The following is a 12,783-nucleotide window of genomic DNA, read 5'->3' on the forward strand; positions in this document are numbered from 1 at the left end:
TTATTACAGGTTAGTAGATGAATGATTTGTCAGGGCACAGAGGCAATGGGAAAAAAATGGTGAATAAATTTTAATAAGTATATAAAGGAAGATCCCAAGACATCTATAGACAGCTAACCCTTCAGAGGAAAACTGACAAGAGAAATTCAAAGGGGTATTGAATAACCCTAAAGAGAGAAGGCATGAAAAGAGGGGACACAAAGTTATGAAAGCCGGTATCAATCTTCTCATAACCAATATATCTGCCATTCACCTTATAACTGTCAATTACTCCCAAAGAAAACCACAGCAGCAGAATCACTCAACTCAAATAAAATATTCTTTTGAATATTTTCTTCCCCAAACATTATAGTCCTAAATTACAACCAGGACAAGGCGAAGAGATGGAGAAGCAAGCAAACAGGCCACTTTCTGGCTTGTACTTTAAGGTCAGCCTTTATCAGATATCTTATGTAACTGATATCTCATATTTAAAATCAGAGAAAAGGGTCCTGGTCAAGACACAATCCAAAAATCTTTCCTTATTCTCATCAAAGAACTATACTTCCCATGCCCAGGTGTTTTGAAGCAATAATTAAATTTCCATCATTGGAGATTAATCTGCATTTCACATGAGATAGACAAACAGACAGACAGTGCTGTCCTAGTCTTGACATTTTTGAAAATTGACTATTATTTATATGGAAAAAATTCATTGCCTATCTTTAAATTCTTCCCTTTTTGTGGTTTATTTTCAATTAGGATGAGTAATGCCATATTGGAAGAAGTGGAATTTTAGTTTTCCCAAGGTTTTCTGCCAAGTCTCCAAATTTTTGGACAGTAAAATAAGGACAAGAAAAATCCCAATTCCTATTAAAGTGCCATGAGATATTTTAATATTTACCAAAATGTCAAAGTCTAATTTGTTGAAACCCTGCCCAAAAGCTTGCATAAAATAAATAACTTTCTTATTTTGCTTCAAAAACATCATGTTAGAAATGGTTACTGAGTGCAAAGTTCAGAAGGTATATACCCAATTTGAGGAAGTGGATAACATTTAGTACAAGTTTTCTCAAAACACTGTCACAATTTTGCAATCAGTAACTTATAACTCTTCCCATAGGGCAACTTCCATCTTCCTCTAATTCATGTTTGTTTAATCTCATTTGTACAATTTAACAAGGAGCAAAGGCCATGAGTACAAGCCAGTTATATCAAAATGCCTTGAAATATTTATTCTGAAGTTTTTGTAGATATCTCTCTCTCTCTCTCTCTCTCTCTCACACACACACACACACACACACATCTATAGACTGTACACACACATACATACACACACACACACATACCCTCAAACCCTGGATGATGTTCTAGTCAATCAGTGCTGATTGACCAAAACAAAGCAAAACAAAATCCATAAACTTAAAGTTATTGCTAGTCATCTGCCATACCATAGTACTAGAACTTTCACTCCAACAGTCCCTTACTGGAATCACACTGAATAATCAAAGTTATCTACTTAGTGCTAAAAAAAAGATTCAAAATTTCATTCTATAGAACCCCTTCCCTCAGTGATCTCGCTTACAATTTTATTGAAAGGAAAGATATAAGCGAATATATTCAAAAGCTAAATAAATGATATGAATAGAGCAAGAGTTAGCACAAAGTGGTGGTATAAATAAAAAAACTGGGAATTAGGAAGACAGCTCTGCCAATAATTTGCAAGGGATTCTTAAGTGATGTAACTACTCCATGATTTCCAAATCAATAAAATGTACAAGATAAGATTTACCACATAGGGGGATTAGAATCATGGAAATAATATACCTAAAAAAATCAATGGTTCTCAACAAGTTCTCATTAGTATCATGTAAGCAGCAGGTTGAAAGAACACAAAGGAAGAGGGAATGATAACAATGAATTTGCTACGTGGGAGACGCTAAAGGGGGAAGATGAATCAAGCAGTCTTTATATCCCCAACATATTAAAGTGTAGTGTTGGATAGAGCTTCCATATGATCCAGCAATTCCACTCCTAGGTATTTAGCCAAAGGACACAGAAACATCAATTCCAAAGAGCACCTGCACCCCTATGTTTATAGCAGCACCATTTACAATAGCTAAGCTTTGGAAACAGCCCAAATGCCCAAAAATAGATGACTGGATCAAGAAGATGTGGTACATATACACCATGGAATATTACTCAGCATTCAGGAAAGATAAACACATGCAATTTGCAGCAACATGGATGGCGCTGGAAGGGATCATGCTCAGCGAAATAAGCCAGAAAGAAAAAGAAAAATACCGGATGGTCTCACTCATATCAGGAATCTAGAAAACTTAAATAAGGGACCAGGAAAATGAATAACTATAAGAAAGTGAAAATCAAAATCAACAAAAAACTATGAACCAGAGACACTTTTTGTGGGGTGGGGGGCGGGAGGGGAGGGATTGGGGTCAGAATGGGGGGTTTGCAATTGTATGGGGGAATATAAAAATAAAATTTATTATTTAAAAAAAAAGAAAATATACTGGCATATTACGTCATATTAAAAATTTTAAAAAATAATAATAAAAAAAAATAAAGTGTAGTGTTGGGACCTCCCTGGTGGCACAAGGGCTTAAGGCTCAGCAATATGAAGCTATTGGCAGCCACTGCAGTATGAGTTCAATCCCCAGCCATGGAGCTACCCACATGGCACAGCAGACCTCCCTGTCTCACCTACTGCTCCCTCTCAGGAGTGTATTTTAGTCAGTCAGCTTGTTCTGCTCCCCACTCTGTTTTTGGTGAATCCTTCCACACACACACACACACACACACACACACACACAATTCTAGCCTACACCCCAGCTCTTCTATGCATAAGTAAATAAAATAAATCTTTTAAAATATTTTAAAAATAAAGTATAGTGTTAATTTTCAAAACAATTTAAGGCAAAACTGAAGATTCAGATAATAACAGAGGCAACGATTATTTGCATAAGTGAACTGCCTTTGACTTCAAAATGTGTTCATATCCGTTTTTACCATTTTCAGTTCTCTGCAGTTTCAAAATAATCAACCATATGAAGGAGCAGAAGATTTGACTTAAGAGTAATTCAAAGACTTAGAAAAAAATCTTAGTTCTAGTTGACAAGTTCATGCAAAGAAAATTTGAAAGAAAGGGGATGTTTAAGCATGTTTTAAGCATTAAAAAAATAAAATCAGAGGTACACAATATATGTCTTCAAATATTTGAAGTGCTTTCATGTGGAAGATAAAACAAGATTATACTATGCAGCTCAAGTTCTGCAAACAGAACTTGTTTTTCTTTTTTCTTTTAAGATTTTTTTATTTATTTAATTATATATTTATACAAGCACTGGGTAGAGTCAGAAGCGCGGGAGGGTGAGAGAATTCACCAGAGCCAGAGCAGGGAGCAGAGCAGGCAGAAGGACAGAAGCACACTGCTGAGGGGAGCAGCGGGCGGCAGGAGAGGTCTGCGCGCCATGCAGGACCCGCCTCTGGTGGCCGGGGAGCAGCCGGGGATTGAACCGAGTGCAGAGGCTGCGGGCAGCTTCGCAACCCAGCGCTCAACCGCTGTGCCACCAGGGAGGCCCCTGCAAACAAAACTTGAATCACTAAAAAGATCCTTGGAGATGACAATTTGGACATAAAAATTCTCAATTAGAACAGGTTCTCCTCTTTTACTCAGTTCTAAAGCAAAAAAAAGCTGGTTAAATTTGCCCATAAGAGAATCTGTGGGCAAAGGAACTAAACAAAATGAACTTTAAGATGCCTTCCACTCTACCTTGTTAATATTTGATTTTATAAAAAGAGAATTTCAGTCAATTGCTGATCTACGTTATACAGGTTTGTAGGTCAAAATGGAAGGCCTAATGCATCAACTACAGTCTTATTAGTGTAATGTGTTGAAGCGTTCAGGCATGCCAGTCTGGAAATTGAGAGGAAAATGTTGGAAAAGAGTGAGCACAATGAAGTGGAATTAAAATCTGCATTAAAAACCCCCATCAAATCCTGCTAAAAAAGTCAATTAATCAAAGAAACTTACCAATTATAACTGTAGATGTACAAAATAACGTAACATAAAAAACATGAAGCAAAAACCAATAAAACTCAAGAAAGCATAAGCAAAAGAGATGTTAACACTACTCTCAGAACTCACTGAACAACTTCACAAAACATCAGTAAAGGAAAGAGAAGATGTCAACAATTTTATCAACTAATTGATATTTATTGAATATTACATCCAAAAAGAATGTATCATTTTTTAGCATACATGGAAAGTTTTTAAAAATGGTCTGAATGGAGGGCCTCCCTGGTGGTGCAAAGGGTTAAGCACCACACTATGAAGCAATCCGCAGCCATTGCAGTGGAAGTTCAATCCCCAGCCGGCCAGGGAGCAACCCACATGGCACGGCAGACCTCTCCTGTCTCACCTGCTGCTCCCCTCAGCAGTGTATTTCAGTCAGTCTGCCTGTTCTGCTCCATACTCTGTCTCTGGTGAATCCTCTCACCCCCTCCCCCCTGCATCTCTGGCCTGTACCCCAGCTCTTGTGTGCATAAATAAATAAATCTTTAAAAAAATGGTCTGAATGGTCATAAAATAAGACTCAATAAATTTCAAGATTAAAAGCAGGATGTTTTCTGATAGCAGAATTAAATTAGAAATTAATAAGAATAAGATATTCTCACAAATTCAAAATATTTGGAAATTATACAAAATGTTAATTCATGGGTCAAATAAGATATTAAAATAGAATTTTTGAAATATTTGGAAGAGAATAAAAATAAAAGGAAAATGCATGAAAATTTGTGGGATGCAGCTAAAGAGTTAGTGAAATCTAAGGATTAAAATGTTTTCATAAAAAAAAGTTTAAAATCAAGGATCTAATTTCCCACCATAAGAAATCAGAAATAAGAGTGAATTAAATGCATATTAAATTGAAGAAAAGAATTAATAAAAGCTAAACCAAAGGAATATAAAATTAATATTAGTGAAAATTAACAAAGCCAAAATTTGCTTTTTTTTAATAGTAATAAAATTGAAAAACCTTTAGAAAGAATGCTCAAGGGAAAAAAAACAGAAAATAAAATTAATAAAGCCAGGAATAAAGGAAAAACATCTTTTCATATTTTATACACTAACAAATTATTATAAAAAGGAAAAATATTAATAATGTTATGCCAATAAATACAACTTAGTTCATTTGGGAAAATAATCCTTAAAATTCTGAATTTATTAAAACATATACATGAAGAAATAGAAAATACAAATAGCCCTACATATATTACAGAGATTGAATTTGTTATTAAAAATAATTATCTCACAAAAAAAATTCCTGTTCTAGGTGATCAAATATTTAACAGTATGTTTAGTGACATATTTAATTTACATCTTAATAAAATTTTATCTCATCAAGGCAAGTAAATTTGTGGTTTGGCAACAATCAGCAAACCACAGTTTACATAACCTATAATACTTACCCCTCAGTCTTAAGTGAAGGAATTAAGTTATATATTCTAGTAGGTGAGGCCACCTTATTAACCTTGAAACTCTGGCTACCTCAGAATCACACTGCCTCTTGGAAGTTGGACTAATGCTGTGGATGTCACTTTTTGCTTTTTGAATGATGGCTTGGGAAAAAATTAAAGAATTTGCTCTCCTGTAGATGATTATGAGTTTTTGGGTGGCTAAAAGGGAACTTCCTAAGACTGCATGAGTATTGGATGATTCTCATTTCATATCTATAAGTAATTTTAGTTAAAGATATAGAATGAGCATCATCTCTCACCAACAGGTTTTCCAACTGATTACATGTCTCCCTTATCCCATTGCAACTCTGAAGCTAATTTTAAGGCATCAGTAATTATGTTTATCTTCTGTGTCTTGAGTACCAAATGGGTGTTCCAGGACACCAATTTACTATGTGGGAAGGGAGAGTCCCCCACATCACCAAGCAATTCTCCAGACACAGCTTAGGTGCCTACAATTCAACTCCATTCTGACACTACCCAGAGGTTCTATCAGATTCCACAGGTTAAGGGCTGGTCTTACAAGACTACCAACCCCCCACCTGCAGATGTGAATAGCAAGCCCAGGTTATCACCTGTGCTTCTGACCAACCCGCTGTAGTCTGGGGGCTTCAATGACCTCTCTTTGGACTCCAGGTACCAGTCGTAGTGCAGGTTGTCATGCGTACATCTGACTAACTAGCTAGAAACCTCAAATTTGATTAATTTTCTAGAGTGGCTCACAGAAATCAAAGAAACATTTCACTTATTGGGGTACTGATTTATTATAAAAGGATGTAATTCAGTGGACCTCCCTGGTGGCGCAAGGGGTTAAGCACCACACTATGAAGCAATCCACAGCCTCTGCAGCACAAGTTCGATCCCCGGCCAGTCAGGGAGCAACCCACATGGCAAAGCCAACCTCTCCTGTCTCGCCTGCTGCTCCCCTCAGCAGTGTATTTCAGTAGATCTGCCTGTTCTGCTCTCCACTCTGTCCCTGGTGAATCTTCTCACCACCCCCTCCAAAACCCCCACACCTCTGGCCCCAGTTCTTGTATGCAGAAATAAATAAAATAAATCTTAAAAAATGAATAGAAAAGGTTAGAGAGGTAATGAGGTGGGTCGCGTATGTCATTGTAGATCATTGTAAGAATTTGGTTTTACTGAGTGAAAGGAGAGCTTATTGGGGGGTTTTGAGCCACGGAATAACGGGATCTCACTTAGATGTTACAAAGAGCACTCTGGGGGCCTCCCTGGTGGCACAGGGGGTTAAGACGCAACCTATGAAGCGGTCTGCAGCCTCTGCACCATGAGTTCGGTCCCCGGGCAGGGAGCAACCCACATGGTACGGCAGACCTCTCCTGTCTCACCCACTGCTCCCTTCAGCAGTGTATTTTGGTCAGTCTGCCTGTTCTGTTCCCCACTCTGTCTCTGGTGAATCCTCTCACCCCCCACATTTCTGGTCTGTACCCCAGCTCATGTATGAATAAAAACAAATCTTTAAAAAAAAGTTGTTTTTTTTTTTTTAAAAAAAAAGGATGTAATTCGGTGAGCCAGGTGGAAGAGATACAGAGAAGGTATAGGGAGAGGATGAGGAGCCTCCGAACCCTCTTGGAGCTCAGCATTCTCCCAAGATCTCCACCTACTCACCATCCCAGAAATACGCTAAACCCTGTCCTTTTGGGGGTTTCATGTTGTCTTCATTACATAATCATGATTAAATAAATTATTGGTCATTGGTACTTAATTTAATCTCTAGATCCTCTCCCTTCTTTCCTGTCTGGAGGTCCAGGGAATGGGACTGAAATTCCCAATGTTCTAATCACTGGTTGATTCTCCTGGCAACCAGCCTCCATCCTTAGGTGGGGTTCAAAAGTCACTGCATTGACCTAACAAAAGTCATCACAAAAGTTGCAAGAGTTTTAGGAGAAGTGTGCCAGAAAGAGGGACAAAGGCGAAATCACAAGCACTGTAAGACAACCAGATGGGCAGTTGAACCCATCACCAAAAGTTTCAAAAAGTCTAATAGGCAATGAATAAATACTAAGTGATGGAATAATCAGGGTTGATATACACAGGACACAGTTGCTGTGCCCAATTTGCACGTGGCCAGGTGAGTGCAGACACTCTCCCCAAGTTGTATGCAGAGCCATGTTAGAGGAAAGGGCACTATTTTCCTTTCCCACTGGCATGGGACTGTCCAGAGGGACCTTTTCTTAATTCACAGGAAGACCCATGAAGGGTTGACAGCAGTCCTGTAAATGACTCTTAATTCCAAGGATTTGACTGCAAATCAGCCATTGCGATGCAGCTGTCCAAACAACCTTAAACTTAGTGCTGCAAGTTTTACATGAAAGAAGGCACAGCCATCCCCCAAGTATCGCAAATTGGAGTGACAACTCCTTGATTCAGGAATGTTCCATCACTTGGCTTTATTTCTCTCTCCCTAATTATTTTTTTTCTTTTAAAGAAATGGGGGTTGTTTCAAAGCTCTGGAAATAGAATAAAGGGTAGAGACAACTATAGGAAGGCTTCCTGATCTTCCAAGACTGGGCCAGATGTGGGGTCTACAGCAGTAATCTTTATTTTCCATTTTGTAGTACATAATACAATGCTGTATTATGGTTATTTGTATTTTCTACCTACCATTGTGTAGTATCCCCAATGTAATTTGCACATCTAGCACAGTCGCAGGAGTACATGGCAAGAAGCAGGACTGGGAAGAGTAGGAAGAATGGAAACATAAAACCTGGAGAACATCATGTTTTAGGAATTGATTCAGTGTTTTCTTACTTGTTTGCAAAAGCTAACAGAAAGACATCCAGGAACAGCATCATCCAATAATGTGTCCCCTGAGGACCTCAGTTATAGATACATCCTCAGACACTTGGATGGACACAGCAAAGCACTGCCTCCCTCTGGATCAATTTTCATTAACAATCCAGATAATTTCAGGAAGGAAAGAGACCAAGTGTTGCTCCCTAAAATTAAAAAGTTAGGGACACCTGCCAGTCTAGCTACAACAAAGTCCCATGGGCACCGAAGTTCATCAAAAGCATTGATTTAAAAAAAAATGCCTTAAAGAAATGGGTGTTCTAGGCTCTAAGACCTGATTTTAATTGATACTCAACTATCAGCACTTCTTATAAGCCCTTCCAGTTCTAGTTCCTTCAAAAGATGGAGCAGAGAAAGAGAGAAGAGGAAACATGGAAGGAAATCAAAGTAAGTAGAAAGAAGGAAAAAAAGAAGCAGTAGATAAGCCACTGTTGTCTTCCAAGCTCTGTACTAAATCATCGTAAACTATAAAATAACCCTCAAGAGTGGCTGTTATTCTTTTTTTTTTTTGCCAGATGGGAAAACTCAAACTCAGATAGGGGACACAGAAGGAGCAGGTATAGATTTCACCCTTCTCTGTCTGCCTCCCATCCTCCATTGTAGCCTTGATTTCCCATCTCGCAGCTGTCACCACGAAGTAGACATGCTGTTGGAGTAATGTCTGCACCAAGATATGTTCTTGTACATGTAGTGAAATGAGAGCACAGGAGCCACAGAACTGGACCCCACCAGTTATTTTCAAGATGGTGACCAAGTGGCAAAAGGAAATGCCTTGAGTAACAGGGGGATCCCCAGGAAAGGGGGAGGTTCCAGGTTTCCTGCCCCACCCAAAAGGAGGGTGAAGCCGAGCAGAGGAAGAAGCTGCAGGGGAGACTGAGGAAGGAGGAAGCAGGATGGAGCCAGAAGGAGACCTGGAGGAGGCACATGGAGCTGAGAGACACGTGAAGAAACCACACTTGCTTTTGGTCTTGGACTGGGTGACACAGATGTGGGTGAGACCCGTGGGGAGGTGACAATGGTGGTTTTTATCCTGATTTTGATTTTGCTCTTTTCCTTCCAGACTTGTCTGGTGGTTTCTGATGATTTTCTGTGGGTCCCCACTGGGGGATGCTTTAGACTTGTGGCAGGCTTTGGGGCCTTGCTCTGGGCCAATCCTGCTTGGGTGGACTTTTTTACCCACGAGGGGACGGGTAACTTTGGGTACTTGATTTAGAAACTGTAGTCTTTGCCTTGCCTGTATTTTTCCTAATGGTATTAAAGTTCCTTTTCATTAAAGTCTCATATGTTTTGTGTTGATGCAGCAGATGGCAGAACCTATTTAGAGCAGGCAGGTTTGCGGGGTCTGGGGTGCCCCTCTCCCTGCCCTGTAACACTTGGGCATAACTGCTGAGAGTCTACCCTGAGTCCCCAAGACTCTGCCTTGAATTAGTGACACACCAGTCTTCCTAAATAAAAGGAAATCCTTCTTTAAGACTCAGAGAGTAGTTGCTCTGAACACAAATTCTCCATTCTCCATTGTCAGGCAATAAAATTCTTGGTATGTTAAACAGAACCTACTGTAGTTTCTGAATTTTTCGCTTTTAGTCACCAGGCAAACAGACCCTCACTTAAGGGGATTTCCATAACAGCACTTAACACAGTACTGTAATTGGTGATTAGAATGTAAAGCCTCTTTTGACATCATTTGTTTCTGGTTACATACCCCTCCTCCCACTGCCCCACCCCCCAAGAAAGAAGCTGATGAAGAAAGTATCCAAGGGAGTCTGGGTTCAAATCTCAATTGTTAGGGGGAAAAGGCTGTCCTAAAGCTAATTCCATACAGGCTTTGTGGACTCCACCCCCACCCCAAGCCAAAGCCAAAGACACTGGGAACTCCAAATCCCATCACCACCAAAGGGAAGGTGGCTGGGACCTGAGGGTGGGGTTCAGCAGCCAGGTTGGTATAAGACCAGACACAGACACGTGGGCTTTGGAGGGGTCCCCCATTTTGGCTCTCCGCCAGCTCGCAGCGTCTGGCCAGCTCTGAGAGTGACTTTGGGTTTCCAGGTCCGCGGATCGGGTAGGACGCATTAAAGACTTTATTTCCCTATTTTCTCCCTGAGTTGTCCATTTTCCTTATTTCCTTTTCCCTTGTAAATAAACCTTTTATTAACCTTTTGTGTGTGCCTGTAGTGGAGTATTTATAAGTCCCTTTTAAGCGTGCGGGTGAGGACCCACAGCCAGGCAACCCGTTCAATATCGGGGCTGTCCTATAACAAATGGACTTTTTTCAATTTATATTTAATTGAGGCAATGTTAGGATAACTCCATCAGGAGTTGCCAGTGTAGTTCACCCACCACCAGATCACCATGGTGCACCCTCATCATCCACTATGCTTCCTTCCCTCTTGGTTCTGACCTCTCCCCCTTCACCCCTACTTCAGATCTCTAGTCAGCTTTCAAGGGTTGGTTCTTAATCACATATCTTTCACTTGCTGGTTTTGTGACCCCAGACAAGGTAGTTTAGATCTCTCAAGTTCAGTGATCTTACTTGTAAAAGGAAAATATTTACTTCTTGATGAAATTGGGAGGCTGACATATGTTTCTGAAAGAGAAAAGGCGAGGTTCTCAAGAGGTGGTGCAAGGGGTTAAGTTGCAACCTATGAAGCAATCCACAGCCACTGCAGCACGAGTTCGATCCCCGGCCAGGGAGCTATCCACATGGCACAGCAGACCTCTCCTGTCTCGCCTGCTGCTCCCCTCAGCAGTGTATTTCAGTCAGTCTGCCTGTTCTGTTCCCCACTCTGTTTCTGGTGGATCCTCCCACTCCCCTGGCCTGTACCCCAGTTCTTGTATGCATAAATAAATCTTTAAAAAAATGAGGTGCTCAAAAAATATGCCAGCACTTCACTGCCCACCCCCACATGCCAGCCCCTGCACCAGAACCGGATGAGGTTTGGTCTTCACTCAAGGCTTAAGGTATATTGAAAAGTAAGTAGCTGGAATTGCTGCCACTCTTCTTTTATTGGTAGAAAGAAAAGAGAATGATTGTTTTCCTGACACAGCAGTATGGGGACAAATCTGCCAAGGGAGGAAGTTTGTTTTTGTTACTTTCCTCTCTCCTCCCCCCATACTTCTGCCCCCTCAGGCCCCTAGTAAATATCCAGTGTCTCATTCTATACAAACTGTCAAAATCCCAGATCTTTTGTTAGCCCAGAGGGCTCAGACAACACTCTTTCAGGCCGCAACAATTCAGGATGACCCTTGTCCTTAAAAGGAATATTAGATTACCTGCCACAGGCCAGGAAAATAGCAGTCATTTGGCTGAGTTTAGATTAAAATGACAACAAATGTGGCAGTAGCATCACATAACCAGAGAGCCAGTCAGCTGAAAAAAGGCAAAAAGCTCTGCGTGCTTTACTAGGTGGCACTAGGAAGCAGTTAGGAACCTCAGCGAACACACTCCAAGGAGCCTTTTTGGTGGGTTAGGGCTGGCCCCAGTGCCCCTCAAATCATGCCAGTGTGCTCAGTCCATTCCTAGCCTCAGCCCTGCTGATTCTGAAAACCAAGACTATTCAAGGAAGGTTCCAAGAGTTCTCTGAAATCCTCAGCTGGACTGTTAGCAACAGGACATGGGCCAAAGGGCTCCTCCCATCAATCTTGGAGCTTGAGACTCATCCAAAACTACTCCAGGAATTCTGATGGGTTCCAAGACACCCTGTCTAGGGAATTACTGAGAGGCCTCCCCAGTGTGGCTCTGGTCATTTCAAAGGGACCCCCAGGAGGTCAGGGCTGCAGTGGAGGTTCTGGTCTAACCTGGCTCAGGGCTTCCCAGACAGAAGGAGATGCCCAGTGTTTAGTATGAGAGTATCCTGTACATCACAGATAAACCTTGAGAATATTTTGCTAGGTGAAAGGAGCTAGTCACAAAGGACCACACACACATAGTAGGCTTCCGTTTATGTGAAATGTCAACAGAAAGTCAATTTGTGCCTGCCAGGGGCTGGAGAAAGGTTCAGAAGAAGCGAGGAGTCATTTTTTATCGGTAAGAAATTTTGGGGGGAGTGATAACAATGTTCTAAAATTGACTTTGATGAGGATTGCAAAGCTCTGCAAATATATTAAAAAATAAAATCAACGAATTGCACATCTCTGTGGTAAAGGAATTATATCTTCATCAAGTTATTTTTTAAAATATTCTAAAGTCTACCTTGCAGTAACCAAGCCACTGAGGGCCAGGTGCAGAGGAAATCCATCCAGATTGTTCTCTTGGAACAACCAAAAATCCAAATGCTATCCATTCAGTCTAAATGTACCACTGCATTCTGTCTGCAAAACTGGATCACCTTGTCAGAAACAGAACCCTGGGTCTCCTTATCACACCCAGCTTAAACCTTTGCTGGATTTGAAAAGGGCCTTTTATCACTTGCTGAACTCAGTGCCCTGTAAGTGAACAGCCCCAGAGTCTTAACAGGA

This window comes from Talpa europaea (genome assembly GCF_964194135.1).
Source record: "Talpa europaea genome assembly, chromosome: 3".
Classification (NCBI taxonomy): domain Eukaryota; kingdom Metazoa; phylum Chordata; class Mammalia; order Eulipotyphla; family Talpidae; genus Talpa; species Talpa europaea.